General features: G+C 50.1%; 1 protein-coding gene across 1 annotated transcript in view; it reads left to right on the top strand.

Annotated features, from left to right (window-relative positions):
* Positions 1-18858: 18858 nt before the first annotated feature.
* Positions 18859-23728, top strand: part of AFAP1 (actin filament associated protein 1) — a 78805-nt gene continuing 73935 nt past the window's right edge. The window contains exon 1 of the mRNA XM_048515362.1: positions 18859-19008. The gene's annotated coding sequence lies outside the window, so the exon portion shown is untranslated. The remainder of the gene's footprint in view (positions 19009-23728) is intronic.

Genomic DNA, 23728 nt, shown 5'->3' with positions numbered 1-23728 from the left:
CGCCAATGGGGCTGGGCCGGGCATTCCGGGGGCGGGGCATTCCTGGGCGGGCTGTGGCAAGGACACAGCCGCTGCGGCGGTCCTTGGGCAGGAAACGAATGCACACAGGCGCAGGCTGCCACGCATGCCAGTGCACCTCCTGCTAGACTGCTTCAAGTTCTGCACGCTGAGAGGAGGGGCGTAACTAAGGCAAAAACCACATGGCAAAATCTCCAATTAGTAACCCCCTCTCAGCACACACAAATAATTAGTAACCTACTCTCGGGAACCTGTGAGAACCTGCTGGATTTCACCTCTGGCTATGTACCTTCTGCATATCAATGACAGCCAACCCCTGAACTATGAATAATTTGGCTTAAGGGCTTTACATAAAGATTTAAGACTTTATGGGCATGCAGGATAAACTTGCATGCATGATAAACTTGCATCCCAAATAATGGATTTCACACTGATGATACCTGATTTCTAGTGAAAATTATTTCGATCTGGTCAGTGGTGGGATTCACCAGGCTCGCACCGCTTTGGAAGAACCGGTTGCTCTTATTCTTATTAAACCTTTATTAGGCATAAAACCGGTGTGTGTCAAGAATTCCAAATACAATAAGAAGGTAATTATTGCACAATTTGTAGTACACAGAGTAAAAATATAGCAATAGCTTCCGAGATTTCAACATTAGAATTATTTAGAAGCTTAGCCATTTTTAACTTATCAGAAAGGAGCATAAATCCTGTTGGTAATACAGTCCCCAAATCAGTTCTAATGTTGTTGTATTTTGAACAGTAAAGCAAGATATGAGAAAGTGTATCAGTTGTATCAGGACAGAATCGACAGCAACGCTCATTTTGTGGAATATTAGAAAAGCGACCTTGAAGGTGTACTGAGGGAAAAGAGTTACACCTTGCTCTAGTCATGACCCACCTGCAATTGTAATTAACAAGTTGTTCCAGGTATATAGCAGGGCTAGATTTCTGAGGGATAATCCCAGAGAATATTGGAGAGCAAGAGCTTTGCGCTTTGCTCAGGAGAAATTGATATTCTTGATCAAATAATCTAGTCTTTAGACGATGGTAAATCTCCAGAGCAGTGACCATTTGTAGGGCCTCCCAAGAGAAGCCCAAGAAAAAGATCTTTTTTCCCCCAATATGTAGCAGAACCAGTAGAATATGTAGCAGAACCAGTAGTTTAAATGGTGCTTGTAAACAACAACAACAAGAAGAAGAGTTTGGATTTATATCCCCCCTTTCTCTCCTGCAGGAGTCTCAAAGGGGCTTACATTCTCCTTGCCTTTCCCCCCTCACAACAAACACCCTGTGAGGTAGGTGGGGCTGAGAGAGCTCTGAGAAGCTGTGACTAGCCCAAGGTCACCCAGCTGGCGTGTGTGGGAGTGTACAGGCTAATCTGAATTCCCCAGATAAGCCTCCACAGCTCAGGCGGCAGAGCGGGGAATCAAACCCGGTTCCTCCAGATTAGATACACGAGCTCTTAACCTACTACGCCACTGCTGCTCTACAGAAATAAACCAGTTGTTAAATTATTTTAATCCCACCACTGGGTCTGGTCCATGAGGATGCCTGCTCCACCTGTAGGCATGGTCCCCTGTGTCAAAGGCAGAAGATGGAGTCGGCAGGAGCAACAGGGAGACCTGACTTTTGTCCACATTTAGATGGAGGTTGTGACAGATTCCAGGACTTGACTGCTTGTAATCAGAGCAAAGCTCCAGCAGACAAGGAGTTTGTGATTGGTTGACAGCTAGAGAGTCGTTTTCCATCAGTGCTGTGAGGTCCGAGAGGCAGAGAGAGAGCTAAGGAACAGTTGTAGAGTGAACCGCTCCATTCTCTTGGTGAAAAGCTTTCTCTTTGTGTGGGGACGTCTGGCAGACAAGACTGGTCTGTTCTGACTTCTCAAGCAGTGATACGCTAAAAGCACACTGGTTAATCATTTATCTCTGGGGGAAATACATTAAAGAAGAATAATCAAAAAAGGCATATTAAGAAGAAGAAGAAGAAAGAAGAAGAAGAAGAAGAAGAAGAAGAAGAAGAAGAAGAAGAAGAAGAAGAAGAAGAAGAAGAAGAAGAAGAAGAAGAAGAGGAGGAGGAGGAGGAGGAGGAGGAGGAGGAGGAGGAGGAGTTTGGATTTATATCCCCCCTTTCTCTCCTGCAGGAGACTCAAAGGGCCCTTCCCCCCTCACAACAAACACCCTGTGAGGTAGGTGGGGCTGAGAGAACTCAGAAGAGCTGTGACTAGCCCAAGGTCACCCAGCTGGCGTGTGGGACCCTCTCATTGTTATCATTCCCAACAAAGTATATCTGAAGAAATGAAGATTGCTGATGGGGTCCCATCATGAGACTTCGTATCCTGTGGTAAACCTGTCCCTGCACTTTGAATGTTGGCATGAAATTGCTCTCTTTCACCTCTCGGGCTCCAAAAGACGTCATTTGGAAGCATCCATTGCATTTCCGGGAAGCAGAAAGAAAGTGTTCTGCCATTGGATGCTGATGAGTGAGAAGGCTGTGAAGAGGTTCAGGGTAGGGTTGAATGGCAGGGAGCTAAACTTTACCACCACTGCAGCACAAGAGATCAGATGGCAGAGATAGTAATTCGTTACTTTTCGCGAGGGTAGGTCAGATGGTAACTCAGTACAAACCAAGCAAAAAACTAACACAGGGGAGGTCCCTATCCAAAGCTATCTCTCTCCACCAAAGGCCCTGCAGTGAAATAATACCGTTTTACAGGCTCTGCAGAACCGCTCAAGGTCCCGCAGGGTCCGGATGGGTGGTGGTAGAACAGGGGTCTGCAACCTGTGGCTCTCCAGATGTTCATGGACTACAATTCTCATCAGCCCCTGCCAGCATGGCCAATTGGCTGCAGAATAAAACTACTTATTAGGAGCCAATTGACCATGCTGTCAGGGGCTGATGGGATTTGTAGTCCATGAACATCTGGAGAGCCGCAGGTTGCAGACCCCTGTGGTAGAAAATTCCATCAAACAGGGGTCAATGCCCTGAAGGCCCTGGTCCGGGAGGAGGCCAGCTGGGTTGTAGGGGGGCCTGGGACAACCAGTACATTGGTCTCTGCCGAACGCAGAGACCGTGAGAGGACATAAGGGGACTGACGGTCCTTAAGGTATGAGGGCCCCAGAGAACTCTTCTGGGTTGCTAGAGGTCTTTTGGGGAGACCTCTTCTGGGTCGAGGGAGAACTCTTCTGGGTTGCTAGAGGTCTTTTGGGGAGACCTCTTCTGGGTTGAGGGAGAACTCTTCTGGGTTGCTAGAGGTCTTTTGGGGAGACCTCTTCTGGGTTGAGGGAGAACTCTTCTGGGTTGCTAGAGGTCTTTTGGGGAGACGTCTTCTGGGTCGAGGGAGAACTCTTCTGGGTTGCTAAAGGTCTTTTGGGGAGACCTCTTCTGGGTCGAGGAACAACTCTTCTGGGTTGCTAGAGGTCTGAATTGGATGGACTGAATGTTCCCAAGGTTCTGATCTGTACAGTTGTGTGGAATTGTGTAGTCTGAGGATGTGGGCAAGATGCTGGGAAGCTTGAGACCTACCACCTGTTTAGATTACCTTGCGCTTCCTCGCTGCTGAAGTGAGCCCAGGAGTCCTTCATTTTGCAAGCATTCATATATCCCCTATAGGGAGCAGCAGTGGCGTAGTGGTTAAGAGCAGGTGTACTCTAATCTGGAGGAACCGGGTCTGATTCCCAGCTCTGCCTCTTGAGCTGTGGATGCTTATTTGTGGAATTCAGATTAGCCTGTGCACTCCCACACACGCCAGCTGGGTGACCTTGGGTTAGTCACAGCTTTTCAGAGCTCTCTCAGCCCCACCCACCTCACAGGGTGTTTGTTGTGAGGGGATAAAGGGCAAGGAGATTGTAAGCCCCTTTGAGTCTCCTACAGGAGAAAAAGGGGTATATAAATCCAAACTCGTCTTCTTTTTCTTCTTCTATATGTGCAGTGCAATCCTAAACAGTCCTTCCAAATCCACTTAAGTGAATGAAGAAGGAGAGTTGGATGTATATCCCCCTTTTCTCTCCTGTAAGGAGACTCAAAGGGACTGACAAACTCCTTTCCCTTCCCTCCCCCACAACAAACAACCTGTGAGGTGGGTGGAGCTGAGAGAGCTCCAAAAAGCTGTGACTAGCCCAAGCTCACCCAGCTGGCGTGTGTGGGAGTGCAGAGGCTAATCTGAATTCACCAGATAAGCCTCCACAGCTCAAGCGGCAGAGCGGGGAATCAAACCCGGTTCCTCCAGATTAGAATACAACTGCTCTTAACCACTACGCCACTGCTGTGTAGTGGGCTTAAAAAGTGGGCTTTAAAGGGCATGACACTGTTTAGGGTGGAACTGTGGGGAAGTTGTGCAAATTTTAATGTGAACAATATAACATAGAATATCTATTTATTTATCAAATGTCTAGACCACTCTCACCTACCAAGACAAGGGAGAATAGTTGATTGGCGGCATTTGACAGCTCTCAGACGCAAAGCAGGAAGGGAGTCCTTCAAGGAAAACTCTGAAGAGGAGGGCAATGAGTCAGCTGCAGCAGGATGGTGCTTTATTTATTTTTATTTATTTTTATTTATTTTTATTCATGTATTGGTCTTGATAGACCGCCCACCCCCGAAGGGCTCTGGGCGGTGTACAATAACATTTATGCACACGATAACGTAAAAACCCATGTATTAACACAAATATATTGTTTGAAGTATTTGTATCACAGTTGCTTTTGACAAGCAGAGCTGCCATTGGAGTTTATCTAAGAGGGCTCCTTTCCACAATGTATGTTTTACATCAGTGGTGGCGAACCTATGGCACGGGTGCTAGAGGTGGCACTCAGAGCCCTCTCTGTGGGCACGCGCAAACAGAGCCCCCCCCCCCCCACACACACATCTAGGCTGGCCTGGCCCACTGGGCTCAATTATTAGCATTAAACCTAAGACCTCGTTTTGAGGAAGCAGCGTAGGTAACCCTGTTAAGCGCTGTTAAACCCCACTGATTTTCACGCGAAGAACTAAAGTGCGATCCTTTACCTGGGAGTAAGCTCGGTTGCTGGTAATGGGGCTTGCTTCTGAGTAAACCCTCCTAGGGTTGTGATTCACCCATCGGAAGAGTTGCACGGTTGCTTCAAAGCAAAGCCACCGACTACCACCAAGCTTACTCCCGAGTAGCGCACACCTCAGAGTCAACCATTTTCCCTAAACTAAAACCTCAGTGTTCAGCTTAAATGGCCGTGTTGGCACTTTGCGATAAATAAGTGGGTTTGGGGTTGCAATTTGGGCACTCGGTCTCGAAAAGGTTCGCCATCACTGTTTTACATTATGTTTTTTTGTCCAGGAGAACAAAGAGTAATGAAGAAATGCAGAGAATGAAATGCTGTTCAGTCATGTTTCCACAAGGTGTCACCTGAATCTCATCATTTCAAGTCTACTCTGCGAAGACCACGAAATACTCCTTTTTCCAGTGAAAACTGGAATGTAAGCTTCCACTCCTATTAAAGCTTAGAGGGATTTTCATTTGGTTACAATCGTTTTCAGCCTAGATACATTTACTTCCCATTTTGAAAAATGTCACTTTGATAATTTTAATGACTGTCTAATCTGAGACAGTTATAAACAGCACACTAGAAGTGTGGATCTCCTGTATAATCCCCCTGTATTAGGCTACAGAAGAAAACTACTTCTTAGAAGAGAAGAAGAAGAGTTTGGATTTATATTCCCCCTTTCTCTCCTGCAGGAGACTCAAAGGGGCTGACAATCTCCTTGCCCTTCCCCCCTCACAACAAACACCCTGTGAGGTAGGTGGGGCTGAGAGAGCTCCGAGAAGCTGTGACTAGCCCAAGGTCACCCAGCTGGCGTGTGTGGGAGTGCACAGGCTAATCTGAGTTCCCCAGATAAGCCTCCACAGCTCAGGCGGCAGAGCTGGGAATCAGACCCGGTTCCTCCAGATTAGATACACGAGCTCTTAACCTCCTACCCCACTGCTGCTCCTTTCTTAGGAGATAAAAGAGAACACATTGGCAAAGCAAATTAGTTGTGGTGCTTCAATTTCAGTTCAAAAACTAATGGAAAGCGCCACCCGTTTGAGCCTTACTCGTTTACTCTAGCTAAGCCACAGCCGATTGTAAGTGCATAAATAAGTGCAGAAATAAAAGGGCTTTTGATTATAAGTCCGTTTATTCAGACATCCTGGAAAGCACACACACACGACATGGCAGGAATGAGCTTCCCCGCTCGAACAACAGGTTATAATGCTGACTAACCCATCCCCTCTGTCCCGTTCTCATGAGAACGGAATTCTACTATGCAACAGCGAGATAAGCATTCTCACAACGTTGGTGCAGGTCCTGGCCGGACGCCCGGCCAAAAGAATCTCCTTCAAGGTCAGGTTTAGGCTGTAAGGGAAACAAGAACGACTGAGATCCTTACACTCTGCCTCCCCTAAAAGAAATCTCCCCTTTTCCCCCCTCCCCCGGTTTGTCCGGAAAAGCTTGGTGAAATGCAGCAATTAAAGAGGGGGCATCGATATTCTCCTTATACACCCATTGATTATGGCCAGAAGAATAGCCAACCCATGACACCAGATATTGTAGACGTTTGCGAAAGAAGCGAGAGTCCAGGATAGCGTCTATTTCATAATGCTTATGTCCATCAATTATAACTGGCGGGGGTGTCTCCGGAGGGTCGTGCCAGGCATCTGAAGCGGGAGCCTCCTTGAGCAAGCTGGAATGGAAGACGGGATGAATGTTACTTAGTGAATTAGGCAGATCTAAGCGAGCAGTAACATCATTGATCACTTTTGTAATCTGAAAGGGACCCACAAATTTCTTGCCAAGTTTTGAGTATTTATGCACGTCCTGAAAGCTTTTAGTGGACAAATAAACCCAAGCTCCAACACGTAAGGGGAATTCTGAGCGGTGTTTATCTGCCTGAAACTTTTGGGCTTCTTGAGCCTGTTTTAAGGTAGACTGAACTGACTTCCAGCCTTCAGCTAGTGACAAAATCCATTGATTAAATTCTGGTGGCTGCAATACCTCCGCCGGCAGCTGGGGCAACGGCGGGAAGGATCGGCCAGAGACTACTTCGAATGTGGTTTTCTGTGTACTGCTATGAACTGCATTATTGTAAGCATACTCTGCGAAGGGAAGCAATTCACACCAGTTGTCCTGATGGTAGTTTGTATAACAACGTAAATATTGCTCTAGTGTTCTGTTCGTCCGTTCACTTTGCCCGTCACTTTGAACGTGGTAGGGGGCGGCGACTCCTGGTGTGGTTCACAACCGCTCCAGGAAAGCCTTCCAAAATCGAGAAATGAATTGAGGGCCATGATCCGATACCCCCTTCTCAGGAGAGGAATGCAGGCGTAGATGTGTTGAATGAACAACCGGCTAGTTTGGGAGCTGAAGGTATGGTGGTGCAAGGAATGAAATGCGCTTTGTTTGGAGAAGAGATCCACCACCACCCACAACACAGTGTTCCCTTGGACTGTTCGACAAGTCAGTGATAAAATCCATTGAAATAACTCTGCCAGGGTCGGGAGGCAACGGGATAGGTTTCAGTAACCCATGAGGCTTTCCCGGTATTGAGCTTGGCCTCCCGCGACATATGGAACACCCTTTTAATGTAAGACTCAACGTCCTTGCGATAGAGCGCCACCAAAACTGGCGGCGGGCTAGATGAAGGGTTTTCACAAACCCGGCGCTCCAGCCTGACGAAAGCATCATGGCATGCTTGAAGAACCTGCTTTCGGAGGGGAGGAGGAACGTACCAACACCCCTTTCCAGACACCATCCTCCAAGCCGTAGCTGTTCATCTTTTCCTCTGTTGGCAGCTCGCGTAATCCCGCCTCCTTGAGTTCTTGAAGGAAGGGGGAGACGATGGCTGGGATGGGCGTAGGGGGGGGGGTGACGAGAGGATTGTGAGCGGGTGACAGCCAATCCTAGCTGGGAGGGAGAGAGAACGGTGCGTGGAATATCCCGAGGGATGCGTCCCCTCGGGGAGGCGGACAATGCATCAGCCAGCTTATTGCTTTTACCAGGGAAAAAATGGACCGTAAAGCGAAAAGCGAGAGAAAAAATCAGCCCAACGTGAATTGTTTAGCGGACATTTTGAGGGGTGTGGAAAGAGCAGCCAAATTTTTATGATCCGACCAGACTTGAAAGGGGTGCTTGGCTCCTTCTAACCAATGGCGCCAAGTGCTCAACGCAAGTTTGATGGCAGCGTTTCCTTTATCTCCGACAGTCCAGTTTAGTTCGAACCAGAAAATTTTTTTGGATAAATAAGCACACGGTACCAATTTATTGTCTTTATTTTTTCTGCAAGAGGGCAGCCCAGCCTTTGTCCAAGCATCCACGGAACGATGAAAGGAAGCTCAGGGTCGGGATGTGTCAGAATTGGCTCAGTTGTGAAAGCTGTTTTCAGCTGCTGGAACGCTTAATTGGCATTCCTGCACCAGGAGGGGGCCCCGGGCTTGGCCGCTTTGGGTGTCCTTTCCTTTAGTGCGAAAAACATCAGTGAGGGGTAAGGCAATTTTGTCAAAGTGGGGAATGAAGTCACGATAGAAGTTAGCAAAGCCTAAGAAAGATTGCACTTCCCTTCTATTGGTGGGGCCAGGCAAGTCTACCACGGCGGCCACTTTAGCCGGTCCATTTCTAGACCGGCCAGAGGATATTCGATAGCCCAGGTAGTCTATGGAGGTTTGGTGAAAACAGCATTTTGACAACTTGGCAAAGAGGGAGTTATCAAGTAAACGTTGTAAAACTTCCCGACTAAAGCCTCATGCTCTTCCAGTGTCTGAGTAACCAAAACATCATCCAAATATACGACTACTCCCTTGTACAATAAATCATGTAATACTTCGTTTATGAGGGCCATGAAAGCCCCTGGGGCCCCAGCTAATCCGAAGGGCATTATTAAATATTCATATTGCCCGAATTTTGTATTAAATGCTGTTAAATGTTCGTACCCCTCCGCGATGCGAACACGATAATAAGCTTCCCGCAAATCCAATTTGGTAAAAATCCGGCCTTTGCCTAGGGCATCCAAAAGGTCCTTTATTAAGGGCAAAGGATATTTGTTGGAGATGGAAACAGCATTTAGTCCACGATAATCAGTACACAGTCTTAACAAACCGTCCTTTTTCTTAACAAATAAAACAGGGGCGGCATGGGTGTGTTTTGTGGCTCGCCGTATGAAACCGTGGGCTAAATTTTTATCTAAGAAGGCGCGTAGCTCCTTTTCCTCGGTGGGACTCATACGATAGATCCTACCCTTAGGTAATTGGGCTCCGGGTTGTAGCAGGATCTTGCAATCGGTATCTCTATGGGAAGCTGATCGCACTCCTGTTCCTGGAAAACTCTAGATAGGTCTTGATACTTTGGGGATTTCTACAGCAAGGGGAGCCGACAGTACATTGAAAGCTGTAGCGATGGTTGTTTCCCCCACCGATGGATCTTCCCCATCCATGTGATCTCCATGAAGAGGGGATCTGAGAATTGAAGGATTTGCTCCCTTCCAAACGAAGGTTGGTTCGTGTAAAAGTAGCCATGGCATACCTAAACAATGGAGTGCTTTGCAACTGGAGCAAGAATGAAACTAATCTTTTCCCAATGATCGTTGCAACGGAGAAGTACCGGTTGGGTTTTGAACCGGGCCGGACCCTCACCACCCAGTGGGCTACCGTCCATTTGGGTGAAAGGAATGGGCTTCACCAAGGGGATTCGGTCTAAACCGAAGTTCCTCGCCACTTGCGGTTTCATAAGACAGTGGGAGCAACCTGAGTCCACAAGCGCAGAGGCCAAAATGCCAGATAAGTTTACTTCGGGGTTGGCTAAGGAAGTCAAAATAGTAATGGGCACGCTGCCTTCACTCACCGGATCAGGAGAAGGATTAAGATCCACGGGTGCCGCTGAAAGACTAAGCGCAGTTTCTTCCTCTTCGACATCCTCATCAAAAGTAGCTTTGGACGCATCCTTGAGTTGGCAGGCTGGATTTGGCGCGGAGGCTTGGCAAGACGGAGTCGGCGGGCCCCGGAGGGGAGGCTTCTGCTTCTTCAGGCAGTTGGCAGCCAGGTGGCCAGGACCTCCGCAATAGAGGCACAATCCCAAACGGCGACGGCGTTCGACGTGGTCTCGGCCGCCACGGCCGGGCTTGGTTTCTAGCAGCCGGCGCCGCATGTTGGCTGGTTTCGGCGTGGGCGGCCTCCAGCCGGTAGCATAGGCAAGACGGGTAGCAACCTGCGCAGCCGAGCTCGATCCAATCCGCAAGCATTTGCGGGATCCGAATAAGGATCACTGTTTCACGAAGTTTAATATCCATTGCTTCAAAAAAATACTCGCATTTCATGCCGGGCCAGTCCGGTGGAAGTTTACTGGCCGCTATGCGGAATTCACGGGCAAAATCAGCAAAGGAGCGGTTGCCCTGTTGGATGGTTTTACTATACGGATGGCATCGTTTTCAGCATTGGGATCTTGGAACCGAATGCTAACGCTTGGAGGAAGCCCGCTACCGTGTGGGTATCAGCCCTGCAATTCATAAAGAGAAACAAACCACTCAGCGGCTACCCCATCCAACACCGACCCAATGTCTCGTATTTTTTCGCGTTCAGAACGATATAGATCATGAAATTCTTGCATATGAGCATCGAAGTTGCAGAATAAAGTAAGGAAGTTTGGACGCTGTGCCATCAAAACGAGCTGGGATGGGGGTCTGTAGAACCCTCTTTCAATCAGCTCTAGGTGCGTGTTGGGGTTGCTGCCGCGATGTAACCTGGTTGTTGTACTGGATAGGGTAGGGCTGGAGGAGCAGGGGGTTGAGGAGGTGCCCCAGGTTGAAAAGCTGGAACCGGCCGCTGAGGGCCGCGCCTCCGGCAGGAGGAAGGGCCGCTAGTGCGGGGGTGAAGGTGTAGGCACCAACTGGGGCTCTAACCAACGTCTCACGTTGCCGTCGTAGAGTTTGCTCCCGTTCAGCCAATTCCCTTTCCTTGCGTGTTAAGGCATCTTGGTGCGCGTGCAAAGCTGCCCTCTCTCGATCCAATTTAGCTCTTTCGTCTCGTTGCACGGCTAAAGTCAGTTCATTCTGGGTTTGGATGGCTTTGATGTTGTCGCGCTGGCGCTGTAAATCCAGTTTGGACTGATCCAGCACTTTGTCATGAATCGTTAGATTCTGTTGATACTGTTGACGCAACGCTTCTCTTTCACGGTCCAACTCCATTTGGATTTCCTGGCGCTGCTTTTCACGGTCCCGTTGCAGACTTTCACGGTCCCGTTGCAGATTCTCGCGCTCCTCCTCCCACAGTTCGCTCATTCTCCCAGGCAAGTTTGGCATAGCCCCGCAGCATGGCTACCGCGACTGTCCCAATTTTCTTTCGAGGGCATGGGTAACGATTCGATCGGGATCCAGTTCCTCCTCTGATGGTTTTTCCTCCACGCTTCCAACTGCTCCAAGCGATTTCACCCATTCGCCGTTCGCTCCCGGGTTTGGTGCTGCCGAGGTGGTGTGGAACCCTCTTCCGATCATCGATCTAACCCTCGTCATCGCCCCTGCTTCCGCTGTAACTTTGGGACGAGCTCCGGTGCTATGCCACTGCTGATCTCTGGGAATGTCCTCAAGCATTTGTCCAGGAACCTTTCAATGAATTCTTGGGTGTCAGCATGAATGGTAGATAATCCAAACTCCTCAGGGCCTGGCTGCATCTGGGGTTTGTAATCCACACGCTGCCGGGTGGAAATGAATCGGTCAACAGGTACCGATCCATAGATAGCGCCCCAAAATTTCGTGGCATCTCCACACGATCTGAACCATGTCGATCGTCTCAAGGAAGAGAGGCAGACTCGAACTGGACCGAGGTCGGGAGAGAGGCACCAGCGAAACCGGATCATCTCCCGGATCCTCGGAGTCTGGAAGGGAAGGCTCGAAACCCTCTATGGGGGCTATCGTGCCTTCCACATGGTCAAGAGTGCTCAATCTCTGCATGTTAGAACACCAGAGATCCAAACACAGTCAAGAGAAAAAAAATGAGTTAGTTTCCTGCCATAATGTAAGGAATTCCAAAGAGCAGAAATAAAAAGGCTTTTGATTATAAGTCCGTTTATTCAGACATCCTGGAAAGCACACACACACGACATGGCAGGAATGAGCTTCCCCGCTCGAACAACAGGTTATAATGCTGACTAACCCATCCCCCCTGTCCCGTTCTCATGAGAACGGAATTCTACTATGCAACAGCGAGATAAGCATTCTCACAACGTTGGTGCAGGTCCTGGCCGGACGCCCGGCCAAAAGAATCTCCTTCAAGGTCAGGTTTAGGCTGTAAGGGAAACAAGAACGACTGAGATCCTTACACCGATCTTGGTGCAGGAAAGCAGCACTGCAGTAAAATGTAATTTGAGCTGATTTAATAAATGGGCTTAGTTTTGCAAGCTTGATCTGTCCACGCATTGTCTGCGATGGATCCTAGACAGAACACTTCCCGAGTCTTGTGCGAAACACAGCATCAGTTTCAAGCAGTCTGGCCCCACCATTGTCCCCAGCCCAGGGGTCTGCAACCTGCGGCTCTCCAGATGTTTGTGGATCACAATTCCCATCAGCCCCTGCCAGCATGGCCAATTGGTGATTTGCTGATGGGAATTGTAGTCCATGAACATCTGAAGCACCAGAGTTGGACAGCCCTGCTTTACATTTCAGTGAAGCCCCCCCCCCCCCCCACATCAACTAGCAGCGCTTCTCTGCAGCCTGCAGTCCAGGTGGGCTAATGAACTTGGCCATCGCAAAGATCCATGTTCCTAATGATCAAATCTCTCACTATGCTCACTTCCAAAAGTGACAGGAGATCAGTTCATTGCCCATGCAGTCTTGAAGGATCATTTCCCTCAGGAGGAGGCCTGCCGCCCCCCAAGAACCTCCTTCTTCACGACAGCTGTTTTGACCACAGTGGGGCAAACCCAGAGGTGGGATCCAGCAGGTTCTCACCAGTTCCCAAGAGTGGGTTACTAATTATTTGTGTGTGCCGAGAGGGGGTTACTAATGGGGTCTGCTTTTCCGTTAGAAATTCCACTAGGTCCAAAAATCATAAAGTCCTGTTGCTTCCTATGTGGCTGGTTAGCGAAGGTAGAAAACAGGATAATTCTCCCTGTTGGGCTGTTTTAAAAACATGTTTTAGAAATACAGTAAAGTTCCTTGTTTAAGGAAAGTATCCTTCTTTTGATTTCTAGAAACAAAATTAAGTATTTGAAAGTATTAAGTATTTGACAGGCAGTCAATTAAAGGAGAAGTAGTTGTTTCTGTTGGCAGTAGACGATAGGACTTGCTAGAATGAGTTCAAATTATGGACAGAAAGATACCAGCTGGAAATTAGGAACTTTTTTTTACAGTAAGAGTTTTTTACAGTAACCGAGAAATTATTAATGCCCCGCACCTGGAATGCCCGGCCACGCCCCTGTCGTGCCCTGCCCAGCCCCACTGGCGCTACGCCACTGTTTGAATCCCACCACCATGGGAACCTGTTACTAAAAATTTTGGATCCCACCACTGGGCAAACCTCTGCTGTAAAGGGACTAAAGTGCTGGAATTTGTCATCCAAAATGCCACAGAGCAGATTTTAAAATAAATACAAGATGAAATCCTACACTAGTATCAACTTTGGGGCGACTCAAGGGTGAGTAAATCTTTAAGGGCATCTGAATGGAGATCCGTTTCAATTTGGTGAGGCGCTGACAGATGGAGGACGTTAAAGGTACATGGGGTTCCCTCCTCACTGAAAGGGAACCAGAAATGTATCAGAGGCCTTAACTTCCTGACGGTCAGGGCTGTTTGACAGTGGAATACGCTGCCTCCCGAGTGTGATGGAGTCTCTCTTCCTTGGAGGTCTTTAAACAGAGACTGGATGGCCATCTGTCGGGAGTGCTTTGATTGTGCGTTCCTGCATGGCAGGGGGTTGGACTGGATGGCCCTTGTGGTCTCTTCCGACTCTGTGCTTCTATCTGCCAAAACCAGAGGCACAAAGAATGAGATGGGAGAAATTAAAGGTTCTTTAGAGGCACACACGAGGGATATTTGGAGAGGAACACAAAGTACAAAGACATTTGTACATCAGTGCTTGGAGATCGCAAGGCAAAGTGGCGGGGTGGAATGTGGAGGGGTTTGTGCTAAGCGGACACAAACACACATAAAAAGAGACAGAAAAGAACATGACTCCAAAAGAAATTGAGTGGAACAGGCCCCGAGGGATATATCTCAGTTCCACAGGGCCTGTAAAATGGAGCTATTCTGCCAGGCCTAGAATTGAGAGCCGTGGTAGTAAATTTCCATCAAAATGGCCTTCATGTTTGTTTGTTTTTCCTTTTACCTTCCTTCCTTTCCTTAGAATCATTTTAGGTGCTATTGAGAAATTGGTAAACTGTATTAGGACTTTTAAAATACATTTCTCTGTGAGCCACTCTGAGCCCGCCATGATTTAATAAATCGAATAATGAAACTTCCATGATCTGAGGCAGTATACCTCAGATTATCATATGCTGGGACAAACCACAACAGAAGGTGGCTGTCTTCAGGCAGGGTAACTAAATCAAATATATAAATAAATATTGGAGGGTTAGGGTTGCTTATGTATGCCAAAGAGGGCACAGAGTCCAATACATCAGAATAATTAATTTATTTCATTTATACTCCACCTTCCTCCTCTGAGTCCTCAAACCAACTGACCTTATCCCCCCTCCCTTAACGTTATCCTCACAACAATATTCTTGTCAGACAGAAAAGCAGAATTCAAGTCCAGGTTCGACAAAGGGAACTTTGACTGTCAACATTTCTACCCTGGCCTTTCGGGTACCAAGAGACTTGAATCTAGCTCTTCTTCTGAAGATCTACATAGTGACCCAACTGAACTTGTTAGGCAGGTGGGGCTGAGTGATGGACTCCGGGTGACCTAGAAGTGTGGATTCCAACCTGAATCTCCCAGATCCAACTCTGACATCCTAACTCAGTGATGGTGAGCCTTTTCAAGACCAAGTGCCTAAATTGCAACTCAAAACCCACTTATTTATCGCAAAGTGCCAACACAGCAATTTAACCTGGATACTGAGATTTTAGTCCTTCGTGCACCCACCGCTCTGGCCTGCGCTGCTCCAGTGCCTCCACTCCACCCACTCAAGCAGGGGCCAGCCTGCTCTAGCCTCCAGCAAGGCACCGCTCTGTGCCTCTCTAGCTTCTCCGCCTCCTCTGCCCCCCCCCCCCGGGGCATCAGCCACCCGGAGCACAGGCACCAGGCCTGCCAGCTGAGTCCTCCCTGCTCACACGGAGTGTTGTGCCCAGCTGCCCAGGCCAGCCTAGATGTGTGGGGGTGTGTGATTTTCCACCACCCCACATGATGAACTCTTATTCGTGTGCCCACAGAGAGGGCTCTGAGTGCCACCTCTGGCACTCGTGCCATAGGTTCGCCATCAATGTCCTAACTGCTACACGCAGGCACTGAATATGTTTGTTGTGAATGAATAAAAGGTATGAACAAAATGAATTCTGGGGACACACAGTTATCCTGTGACCCAGACTGTGGGGGTGATGTTGGGGGTGATGTTGGGAATGCCTTCTACCATCAGAGAAGGTATTGCAATAGCAGGAGCTATCAGCCATGTCCACAATGGCTGGATGAATGCACACTCAAACAGACAGCAGTTCTAAGTACTGTCATTGGCCCTGCCTTGACACCCTTGGTGGTAGACCCAACTGGAACAGAGAAGATTGGAAGTACCAAATATTTAGAGCAGCTGTGGAGAATGCGGAAGGAGAAGAATAGTTTGGATTTATAACCTGCTTTTTTTGAACTGTAAGGAGTCTCAAAGTGGCTTAGGAGGTTAAGAGCAGGTGCACTCTGATCTGGAGGAACCAGGTTTGATTCCCAGCTCGGCTGCTTGAGTTGTGGAGGCTTATCTGGGGAATTCAGATTAGCCTGTGCACTCCCACACCCACCAGCTGGGTGACCTTGGGCTAGTCACAGCTTTTCGGAGGTCTAAGCCCCACCCACCTCACAGGGTGTTTGTTGTGAGGGGGGAAGGGAAAGGAGGTTGTAAGCCCCTTTGAGTCTCCTACAGGATAGGTTGCTGCGTGGGAAGACAGACAGTGAACCCGAGGTGGAGCCCCTTCGTCTGAGCCAGAAGCTACGGGGGAGGATAAAAGCAGGCCAAGAAAGGAATGGGCACAAATTGATGGCGACGGGCAACCACCTGTGGGGGGCAGGCAGGGGGCGCTCATGAGTACCCCCCCCCCCCGGAAAATTCCATTCTTGCCCAAGGGCTCCATTTTCCATTGATACGCCTCTGGAGGTAGGTGGGGCTGAGAGAGTTGGGAGAGAACTGGGACTGGCCCAAAGTCACCCAGCAGGCTTCATGTAGAACAGTGGAGAATCAAACCTTGTTCTCCAAAATCGAGTCTGCTGCTTATGTGGAGGAGTGGGGAACCCAACCTGCGTCTCTGGGATCAGAGGCCACCTGCTCTTAACCGTGACACCACCTGGCTCTCACCAGTGCCATCCGAAGCAGTCCTCTCTGCCTTCTAGACCTCTTGAATTCAGCAGAAGCAGAAGGCCGGCACTCCGGTTAGGCCTGCCTGGCAGGCTCCATCAACAGCCACGACCCAAACTGTGGCACTTCGACCCAGCAAGGCTGCCATGAGGGTTGCTCAACTCTTCTAGGATTAGAACCGATCTCCAGGCTGCAGCAGAGGCGTTCCTCCCACTAGGCGAAGTGGGCAGCTGCCCAGGGTGCCACCTTGTGGTGAGCGACAAAATTGCAGGTTCGTTTGTGAAGGATTTTGTATTTTCAGTGTTTTTTCCGTTTTTGGCCTGAAGGGGGCGTAGATTTTAGGCTAGCAGCACCAAAATTTCAGGGATTTTTTGGGAGACTATCCTAATGATACCCAGGTTTGGTGAGGTTTGGTTTAGGGCGTCCAAAGTTATGGACTCCCAAAGGGAGTGCCCCATCCCCCATTTTTTCCAATGGGAGCTAATAGGAGATGGGGGCTACACTTTTGAGGATCCATAACTTTGGACCCCTTGAACCAAACTTCACCAAACCTGTGTAGTATCATCAGTAGGGTCTCATGAAGACACTCTGAACTTTTGGTGCTGCTATCTTAATAATTGTACCCCTGACAACAGGCACCCCCTAAAGTTCCCCAGATTCTCTTTTTAAATCCACTCCCTTCCTGCCAATGCTTGTTTTCTTTCTTTCTTTTATTCTCTTGATGCCTAATAAAGGTTATTATTATTATTAAATCCACCCCTTTGGCATGGATTTAAAGTGAGAATCTGAGGTCCCCATCACATTGCAAGTGATGCTGTTTCAGGGTGGGGGAGAATCAACCCCAAAATAGCATTATTTTCAATGTTGTTTATACTGGGAACCCCAGATTCTCCCTTTAAGGTGGATTTAAAAGGAGAATCTGGGCTCCCTAGTTTAACCACCACTGAAAATAATGCTGTTTGGGGGTGGATTCCAGCATCACTTGTTTAAACGACAGAGCCCAGATTCTCCTTTTAAATCCACCTGAAAGGGAGAATCTGGGGTCCCCAGTTTAAATAACATTGAAAGTGATGCTGTTTCCCCCAATTGGGGGGGCTGGATACAACACCATAAAATGTTTTCATAGCAGTAATAAAACCTTTTGAAAGCATTTTGAAAATGTTTTCCAAAAATTATTTCTGCTGTGTGGCATGGCCCATTGCTGTGTTCAGATTTGTGAGTTGGGGCATGTTCTATAATGTGATGGTGACTTTGAAACAACCTGGTGGAAAAAATCCCCTGGTGGGGGAGGGTGGCCGCCCATGGGGGGGGGGGGCAATCAAACTCAGGTTTTGCCCAGGGCTCCAGTTTGCCTAGGTACGCCTCTGGGCTGCAGAGTGGAGTTCCTCATTGGCAGGGGTCTGCAACCTGCGGCTCTCCCGATGTTCATGGACTACAATTCCCATCAGCCCCTGCCACCATGGCAATTGGCCATAGTAGCAGGGGCTGATGGGAATTGTAGTCCATGAACATCTGGAGAGTCGCAGGTTGCAGACTCCTGCCCATTGGTATAGCCAACCTGTGGTACTCCAGATGTTCTTGGACTACAATTCCCAATTGGCCCGGCTAGCAGGGGCTGATGGGAAGTGCAGTCCATGAACATCTGGAGCACCACAGGTTGGCCGCCCCTGGCTGCTTTGGAAGGCGGCTCCTGCGGCATCAGACCTACCCCTCCTTGCGGCCCAGCCCGGCCCTGCCCTTCTCAGGCTCCTCCAGCCCCCACAAGCGGCAGGCCGTTGCCCCCCCCCCAACCCCCGTGGGAGCTTCCCTGGGCTCCAGTCGGCTCTCCAACTGACAGGCTCCTCCGGAGCCACGGGGGGGGGGGGTCGAGTCAGGAGGCGGCGGAGTCTCCCCCGCGCCACGCGCCTGCCTGCCTCTCCGGCCGGGATTCGGCGTCCCTCCCGGGGGGCTGCCCTGCGGGGCTCCCCCCGGGCCCATCCGGACCGCGCGCCGGGCCAGCCGGCGTCCAGCGTCGCCAGGCAAAACGGCGCTCCGAGGGCGAAGGATTCCTGGCGCCGAAGGCGGGGCACCGGCTCCTCTCCAAGGGCGCGCCTCGCCCCGGGCAGGGAAGGGGAGCCTCTCCAGCGGGGAGGGGGCGCGCCTTGGCACCGGCAAGCGGGAGGGGGGGCTCCTGCTGTGGGCGCTGCTGCCGTCCAGCCCGCCTGCCCGCCTGCCCAGCTGCCGGGCGCCTCGGGGCGGGCCCGGCGTCCGCCGCCCGGCCAGTGGGGAGGGCGCCCCCTCCTCGGGGCCTGCCCCCTCCCTCCTTTGTTCTCCCCAGCCCCGCCCTCGCCGCTCCTCTGGGCCTGCCCATTGGCTCGCGCAGCCGCCACTCGGGGCGAGGGGGGCAGTTTCGGCCCCGCTCCCCGGGCGCGCGGAGGAGAGCCAGGCGGAGGGCGCGCGCGCGCGGGGCTCTTTCCCTCCTGGGCACTCCCGGCTGGAGCGGCGCGGCGGCGCGGCTGGTCAGGTGAGGTCCGGCGGGCTCGCTGGGGCGCCCTCCCGCCTAGCCAGGGCGCAGGAGGCAGCCGGGCGAGCGGCGGACAAAAGGCGCCTTCGGGGAGCCCCGCCGCCCGGTCCCTCCCTCCCTCCCTCCCTCCCGGGCTCGGAGGCTGCCCCTTCTGCCCTGTCCGCGCCCTGGAGCCGAGGCGGAGAGCAGAGGCCGGCCCGTCCGTGCGCCAGGGCGCAGGCGAGGCGAGGGGGGCTGTGCGCTCTGCTCCCCTCGGGCTGACCCCGCAGCGGAACGGGCCCGTGGAGGAGCTCGGGCGGGTGGGCGGGGCGGGCGGGGGTCTGCCGGGGCTTCTGCGCCTCCGGGGCCCCTTTTGGAGCCGCTCCTTTCCCGGCTGACTCGCGAGGCCTCCCCGAAGCGCGGCTTCCCCGCCGGCTGCTTCCTGCCGAGACTTCGCTCCAATCCGGCAAAAGTTAGCCGGCCGCCGTGGCCGAGGGCCGGAGTCACGCCGGAGGACTCCTCCAGGGGCTGACCCGTGGTGGCGCCCCCTCCCCCCGGGCGCTGGAGTGGCCGCGGCGGCTCCCAGGGTCCAGCCTCGGCGCGTCGGCATGAATCCGGGTGGGATTGGCAGGAAGGGGGGGGGGCGCGGGGGTGGAAAGGGGCCGGCGGAAAAGTAACGGCCGGCTGGTGACGCGACGGGGATGCCCTGAGTCACATCTGGTGGCGGCGCCTTGCGGCTTGAAGCACAGGGCGATCCGCTAGCCTAGGTGCTCCAGATGTTCATGGGCTACAGGCTATGGTGTTCCAGATGTTCAGGGACTACCATTCCCAATTCCCATCAGCCAATTGGCCACGCTGGCAGGAGCGGATGGGAATTGTAGTCCACGAACATCTGGAGCACCATAGCTCCGCCACCCCTGTGGTAACCACTTGGTCAGTTGGTATATCCAGCAATTGTGCTGTTATTGGGGAAGTTTATGTGTAATATAGTGAATCTCCCGGTGGGATTGGCAGGAAGGGGGGGCGGGGGTGGAAAGGGGCCGGCGGAAAATTAACGGCCGCCTGGTGACGCAACGGGGATGCCCTGAGTCACATCTGTTGGCGGCGCCTTGCAGCTTGAATCACAGGACGACCTGCTAGCCTAGGTGCTCCAGATGTTCATGGGCTACAAGCTATGGTGCTCCAGATGTTCATGGACTACCATTCCCAATCCCCATCAGCCAATTGGCCACGCTGGCAGGAGTGGATGGGAATTGTAGTCCATGCACATCTGGAGCACCATAGGTTGGCCACCCCTGTGGTAGCCACTCGGTCAGTTGGTATATCCAGCAATTGTAATGACACTTGTGCTGTTATTGGGGAAGTTTATGTGTAATATATGTGGGAATTTGGTTTCCAGAACCCGGGTTTTTAACTAGCCACTCTTATTCTGTGTAACTGTGCACACTCATTAAGAAAATTGTATGGTTCTTGCACCGGAAAAAAGCTCTCCCAAAGAAGCGGAGTTAATAGAGGGAGAAAATTATACAATTTCCACGGAAACTGGTTGTGTTCCCCCAGGGAGAGTATAAATAACACACTTGCCCTTTCAGTACAAGTGCAAACTGTGTGGAAGTAAGGCATCCACTTGCAAACGGAAAGGGCACTCAGAAGCAAATAAGTGGCGGGTGGCAAGAAAACAGATCACACCAGCGAAGCAGGGCACAAGGAACACCAAGTAGATTTCCATAGCACCAGCTTTTGACAGTCAACGCCCCATCATCTCCTGGAAGTCTTGCTGTCTCTACGGTGCCCTTGGTTTCCTACTGCAGACCAACACGGCTGCCCTTCTCTAAGGCTATTGCCTGTTTAATGTCTCTGCCTGACAAGAGCATGGCTTGCCACGCTCAAATATTGGCTGCGCATCTGTTTCAACCGCGATGCAGCCTCCTTGTCATATAAAGCCCTCAAGACTGCTTGTCACTTGGAATGGTGGGGCATTATAGAAACAAAAATTAACAAATTAGGCTATTCTTTGGATTATCTGGCCATGCTACCATCTAAAGAGACTTTCCAACTTCTGAAGAGAAGGCTGTTTGACCAGGAACATCAGATCCTACTCGGAAAGGCTTCCAGGACTTGTTCTCCTTTAGCTCTAGGTATCACCTACATTGGTAATAAGGGGGCTCAATACCTGCACCAGATAACCGTGCCCAGGCGCCGTAGAGCAATGACGTTGGCCCATTGCAATGCCCTTCCATCAGCCGTATCAACAGGGAGATTCACTAAAACCTCTTACCGCCAAAGGCTATGCATATGCAACGGGAACTGTGTTGACTCTATAGACCATATTTTACTCTATTGTCCACTTTACACAGGACCCAGAGTCAAATACTTGTCACCTCTGCTACTCAAAAAAGAGTATGCATCTGACTTGCAAAAGATTACCTTTCTGTTGGACAGCCCCAGTAGTGATGCAAACGATGCAGTCACCACATTTTTGGATTTGTATATAAAACAGCGCTTTAGGAGCAAATCCTGAACATCAGCCTTCTCTACCTGTACATTTATTTTAGCTTCCCTCTACTTGGTTAACTGGATCTGTGTATATAATGTTGTTATGCCAATAAAGGTTCTTTGTTGTTGTTAATGTCTCTACCTTTTGGCAAAAATGTGTGGTTGACTGGCAGCCTAACCGGTGTGGCCTGTGATAGAACAGCGGCAGCAAACTAAAAGGATGTCAAGGTTTGGGGGAAATGGGAAAAGAGTAGGGCAGACTGTGGGTTTTCCAGGTTGTGCAGCTGCGGCCTGGTAGTTTTTGTTCCTAACATTTTGCCTGCATCTATGGCTGACATCTTTAGAGGCATGTCTCAGAAAGATGAAGAAGAAGAGTTTGGGTTTATATCCCCCCTTTCTCTCCTGCAGGAGACTCAAAGGGGCTGACAATCTCCTTGCCCTTCCCCCCTCACAACAAGCACCCTGTGAGGTAGGTGGGGCTGAGAGAGCTCCGAGAAGCTGTGACTAGCCCAAGGTCACCCAGCTGGCGTGTGTGGGAGTGTACAGGCTAATCTGAATTCCGCAGCCTCCACAGCTCAGGCGGCAGAGCGGGGAATCAAACCCGGTTCCTCCAGATTGGATACACAAGCTCTTAACCTCCTATGCCACTGCTGCTCCACTGTGCTTCACTCCGGCCCCTTCCGCACATGCAGAATAATGCACTTTCAATGCACTTTGCAGCTGTGCGGCATAGCGAAATCCGCTTGCAAACAGTAGTGAAAGTGGATTGAAAGTGCATTATTCTGCATGTGCGGAAGGAGTCTAAGTGGCACACACAGAAGGGCAAACGTCGAGGACAGTAGTAATACTTCTCCGCTCTTTTTTAAAAAAGGAATTGTTTAAAAAAAGTTTTGGGGGGGAGGTTATATCAAAACCACAATAGCCTGCAACACTCAGGAAGTATGATGTGTCTGTGGTTAGGTGAGTTTTGACCATATCTTCTGTTACAAAAGTTGAGTTTTCACAAAAATATCAGTCCTGGTTTCTCTCCCTTTAAACTGTATTAGATGGGTCAATTTTACTCTCTGTAATGCTATATTCTTAGCCATTTTTCAATAGATGAAGCATCTGATTTCCAGTTGGCCGCTGTCTCCATTCCAGCTGTAATGATCATGTTCGTCACCATTTTCCTGCTTTATATCATCTTAAACACATGCTAGCAAAATGGTCAGAGGATTTAGAGGGACCTCTTGCCCTGTCATTTAATTTATTGTTAATATTGGTTCTTCCAAAAGGAAACACTCCTTGGATTACGTCACCAAATATGATAATCATACGCTCGAGTGATTCTTTGAAAAATTATACGTTATTGTGGGGTTTTTTTAATCATTTGCTTTTGGATTTCTCCCCAACATGTTGGGAAATCACTTTCATTTTCTCAGTCTGTTGTATCAATTTGCTCACCCCAACACTGTACAAATAATTTTCTCAGTGCCAAATGATTTCATTTTTTTTTTGGAAAACTTTCTGAGGTTTATACAAGTCTATCTGCACCTTTAAAATGTGCGAGTGTGCTGGAGTTCCGAGTATTTGCAAATCTGCAAGGCAGATTTTATTGTCCAGTGATACTCAGTGAGTTGGAACTCTGTGTGGTCCTTTGACAGGTCATTTGTGGCTCTTCAAAGTACAGTTCCCCAGTGTGCCTCCTCCCCTGTATTTTGGGGAAGTGTGTGAGGCCATCATCTGGCTGGACTTGTGGCTGTCCCACTGTTCCCACCTATCAGATGAACATGTCAGCTAGGAATCCCCAACCTTTTTGACCCTGTAGGCACCTTTGGAATTCTTCCATAGCTTGGTGGACACAGCCACAAAATGGCTGTCACAGGAAGTGGAGCTAGCCAAAAAACGGCAACTGCAATGAAGATTCCTTTTGCTGTGGTGGCAGCCGGTGCCAAAACGGTGCTTTTAAAATCTGCACAGCCAATCCAAATCTCCTGTGACCAACAAAAGCCTTGCTGGTCAAAAGCCCCTCCTGAGCCTCTCGACTTTGTAAATCCACATTGTGGGACCAGAAAAGGTTGGGGGCTGCGCAGGAACCTGGGGTCACAATGTTGGAGATCCCCAGTGTAAGCTGATAGCCTTGAGGTGCACACTTCCTGCCAGGGATGGAAAGAAATGTGTCTATTTTGGTTGACAGCAACTGATGCGGCTGTTTGTGAACTAGAGTGATTACGGCTGGTATAGCACTAGTGCAGTGGTGGTGAAC

This window comes from Sphaerodactylus townsendi, linkage group LG14, assembly GCF_021028975.2.
Source record: "Sphaerodactylus townsendi isolate TG3544 linkage group LG14, MPM_Stown_v2.3, whole genome shotgun sequence".
Lineage (NCBI taxonomy): Eukaryota > Metazoa > Chordata > Lepidosauria > Squamata > Sphaerodactylidae > Sphaerodactylus > Sphaerodactylus townsendi.
The sequence above is the reverse complement of the archived record's forward strand: the minus strand, read 5'-3'. Positions and strand labels throughout refer to the sequence as shown.